Genomic DNA, 4,481 nt, shown 5'->3' on the forward strand with positions numbered 1-4,481 from the left:
AGCTCCATGCAGCTCCATGAGCTCCGTGCAGCTCCATGAGCGGCTCCGTGAGCTCCGCGCGCGTCACCGCGTCCCCCCGGGCAGCGCCCCCGGCGCGGGAGCCTCCGGGGCTGGCGCCGCCTGCGCCACGCGCCCTGTTTGCTTCTGCTGTGGCGAAATCCCAAGYGCTCTTTTTCCAAGGCCGGTGCGAAAGTCCGCGGCTTTTTTATTTCAATACTTTCCCCGCTGACGTTCCTCAGCACAGGGAACCGCTCCCGACCAAAGTCAACAACAGCCCCCCCTCCTTCGCTCCTCGAAGCCGCTCCAAGCGCCTGGAGCAGCCGGGATGGCCGCGCTGAGGGTCCCGGCACGGCGGGGACACGGAGGGGACCCCTTGGCAGAGCCCGGATCCGGGATCCGGAGCAACCCCTTGTCCCCGGCTGCCCCCTCGGCGGCTGCAGAGGCTGTTGGGCAGCAGGGGCAGCGGCCACCAACTCACCTTGCCTCCCTCCAGCTCCCAAAATAGCCCTGCCAGATGTTATTTTTATTCTGCTGCTCCATGTGATTGAAGAAAAAACAGGATCCCCGTGTCCGTGAGATGAGAAACACACAAAATATTTACCAAACTTCCACTTTTGAGTCAGATTTTCAACATCTGGAGAATCAAGAGGCACTGGCAGATGTTGGCAGCTGTCATCATAAAGCCTTTAAATATGTTGTTATTGTTATTTATGGTCTGGATTCTGGGGACGAGAGAAGGCCAAAAGTTGCAAAAATAGCAGAGCGGGGCAAAAGGATGTTTTTTTCCAGAACCAGCTCATTTCAGCGTCGCTCCTTTGAGCCCTGCGGTACCAAGGGGCGACGCTCCCCGCGCAGCCCAAAGCCTCTGTCCTGGGGAAGCGGGCACCATCCCACCCCGCATCCCGCATCCCGCATCCCGAATCCCACATCCCGCCCCACATCCTGCATCCCGAATCCCACATCCCGCATCCCGCCCTGCATCCCACATCCCGAATCCCACATCCCACCCCGCATCCCACATCCCGCATCCCGGTGTCCGGAGTGCTCTCAGCACGGAGGCTCCCAGCCTTTCCCGAGGGAGCCCCTGGGCTTTCCCGGGGGAGCTGCTGCTGTTGGCAGCACATGGCAGCAAGAGGCTGTAATGGGGTGTGGGGGGGTCATTTATTTCTCATTTATTTTATCCTATTTCCCCCCTTATCTCTCCATGCACCGGTGAGCAGCAGAGGGCATCCAGGAGAGGCCCTGGGCATCTCTTTGCTCCCAAATCCTGGCTCCAAATGCTCCCTGCAGCATGGAGGGGCGTGGGGGGGCACTATCCCAACCCGCCCTGCTCCCTCCTGGGATCCCTGCTCTTTGGCAGGGCACGAGGAGGGGAGGGGGGTCTCCCCACGGGCGCGCAGGGACAACCTTGTTTTGCTCTTTCCCTGGCTGCTCCGCAGGGATGGAGGGGAGTGGAGCAGCATCTCTTGGCCAGACGGCCTGGAATTCGGGAGCTGGAGCGGGCGCGGGCCCGGAGCGCTGGCACCGCCGGGGCGCCAGGAACTCCCGGTCCAGAGGAGCTCTCCCGGTGCCGGGGCTGCATCCCGGCCCCGCGGGGGGCTCCGGACCCCGGCACGGGAGCCCCAGCGGAGCCGCGGGGCCGGAGCCGCCGGCGGCTTCTCCCTTTCATCCGGCGCCGGCGCCTGTTCCCTTGCAGCCTGAAACGTGGGGCTCGCTCCTGTTTCAAGCTCGCGTTCCGGATGCCGCCTTTTATTATTTTAATTTCGGCGCTGTCATTACATTTTCCATTATTAAATGCAAAAAAAAAAAAAAAAGCGCCAGGCAAAACGAAGCCGCTTCCCCCGGCGCGTTCCAGCCGCCGCGCGCAGGAGCCGCCGCTCCCGGCCAGCCCTGGAACGTGCAAACGGGGACAGAGTCCCGGCGCACCGCGGGCACCCATTCCCGGGGCATGGAAAAGCTGCGTTTCTGCTGGGAAAGCAGGAACCGGAGCCCCCTTGGCCGGGGTTTCGGTGCCCACGGGCCGTGCCGGCGCTCCCCGCGTGGCTGCTGTGGGATTCATTGACGTTGGGCTGGGGCCACGGCTCCTTGCTGGCGGGGCGGCACGGGAGCTGCTCCCGCTCGGCTCTGCTCCCTGCCCCGCTTTGCTATTCCGTTTTGGACGGCGCCCGGAGGTAACGAGAAGCAGCTGGGCCGGCCGGGCCGCAGCGCCGCCCGCGCCTGCGATTCTCATCAGGGCTGCCCCGGCGCGGGGACCGCGATGCACCCAGGGCCCCCGATGCACCCAGGGCCCTTTGCTCTGTCCTGTTCTGGGCTCCTGCACCGGCTGTGCTCGTCCCACCTGCGGGTGCTACTGCACGGCTCCCACAGGGCTTGGAAATGGGTTTATTTMCCCCAAATCGTGCACAGAGCCCCCCCATGCTCCCCGTGCGGGGTCCGCATGGGGCTGCTGGCAGCGCGGCGGGGCAGAGGCTGCGCCGGCCGGGGAGCAGCCCGGGCAGGAGCGCAGGGCTCGGCCGGGGGGTTATTTCGGTCCCCGCCGACGCTCCTTTGCATGAGCTCAGAGCTGCAGCATGTGGGTGGGGAGCGGGGCCGGGCCCGGCGCCCTGCGGCTGCGGCCCCCGGCCCAGCCCCGGCCCCGAGCGGGTTCTCAGGCCCCACAGGCAGCGAGAGCGGCCCCGGCCCCCCGTGCAACCCCTGTCCCGGGGCTGCACCCCCCCGGCCCCCCGTGCAACCCGTGTCCTGGGGCTGCATCACCCCAGCCCCCCGTGCAACCCCTGTCCTGGGGCTGCATCGCCCTGGGGGCAGGTAGCGCCCCCCAGCCCCCTTCCCTTTGGGGGGCCGATGCTTTTCTGCCCCTCCAGGGCTTTCCTGGGGCCCTGGGGGAAGCAGCTCCGGGGGCGGGCGAGAGGCCCCCTCCCCAGAAGGAGGGGCTGGGATCGCAGCAGGTTGCGCGGCCGCCCYGTGCGCAGCCCCTGCGGCTGCTGCGGCTCCCAGCTGTGGTTTGGGCTTTGCTTCCCCGGCCCTKCCAGGGCCCCTGCGCAGGGGCCAAGTGGGGCAGAGGCCCCAGACGGGGGCTGTGGGGCTGGGGGGGGCTGGGCTCCCCCCCCAGTCCCCTGAGGTTGGAGGGGACAAGAAGCCATGGCCACCACTTTGCCCAGGTCCCTGGGGTCCCCAACCTGCCCCATAGGTAGCTCCGAGCTGCTGTTTTCAGCCCCGTTTTGTCCTGACATCCCGAAAAGCAGCAGGGCTGCAGCAGCYGCCGCTTCCATCCGCCCCGCGCCGGGAGCTGCTCCGGCTGCTCCGACCAAGCCAAACAGCTGGGGTAGAACAATCCTGCACCCTGCAGAGTGGGCTGTGGTCCACACAGACCCCAGTGCCCGCAGCAGGAGAGCACAATGTGGCTCCAAGTGGAGGAGGCAGCACCGGGACCTGCAGCACTCGGGACCTGCAGCACCATGGACATGCAGCATTGGGGACCTGCAGCACCGGGGACATGCAGCATTGGGGACATGCAGCACTGGGGACCTGCAGCACCAGGGACCTGCAGCACCGGGGACATGCAGCATTGGGGACATGTAGCATTGGGGACACGCAGCACCAGGGACCCGCAGCTCCAGAGACCTGCAGCACCGGGGACGTGCAGCATTGGGGACCTGCAGCACTGGGGACCTGCAGCTCCGGAGACCTGCAGCACCATGGACATGCAGCATTGGGCACATGTAGCATTGGGGACCTGCAGCATTGGGGAGCTGCAGCACTGGGGACATGCAGCACTGGGGACATGCAGCATTGGGGACCTGCAGCATTGGGGAGCTGCAGCACTGGGGACATGCAGCATTGGGGAGCTGCAGCACTGGGGACATGCAGCAGGGCTGTGGCAGAGCTCCCACCCGTGTCCAGACCCTGCCCAGGCTCTCTGGGCACCGGTGGCTGGGTGCTCCCTCCCATGCTCTGTCACAGCACTGGACCCCATGGCTCCAGTCCGAGTCCAGTGGAGCAGGAGCGGGCGCTGGGCTGTGGCCGCTGAAGCACCGGGATGTGTCCGGGCAAACGGTCCCTCATCCCCTCGCGTGCCCCAGCCCCTTTGATCTGGCAAGTGGCAGCATCCAGCATAAGGGCAGAAAAATGCCTCTCCTTGGCCAAACCATGGTTTAAAAGGGAAACATTGTCCTGCGAGGAGCAGGGGATGTTTTGGACCCATAAACAGAGCATGTTCCATTACAGCATGCGGCGGGCGCGGGGCGGCTGGGAGGGGGCGAGGGACCGCAGCCCGGCCGCGGCCGCGGCCCAAACGCTGCTCGGGGTCCACGAGTGCGCAGAGTTTTGCAGTTCTCTGCAAAGAAATAGATTCCCCCTGAGAAATGCATAATGAATCCCCCTTGGGAAATGCATAATAAATTCCCCCAGGGAATTGCAGGTCGTGTTGAACCGCCCCCGTCCCCCGCCCGGACACGCGGCCCCTCCGCCCGGGTTGTCCCCCC

Source organism: Nothoprocta perdicaria, unplaced genomic scaffold, assembly GCF_003342845.1.
Source record: "Nothoprocta perdicaria isolate Ctin4 unplaced genomic scaffold, notPer1 scaffold_218, whole genome shotgun sequence".
Classification (NCBI taxonomy): domain Eukaryota; kingdom Metazoa; phylum Chordata; class Aves; order Tinamiformes; family Tinamidae; genus Nothoprocta; species Nothoprocta perdicaria.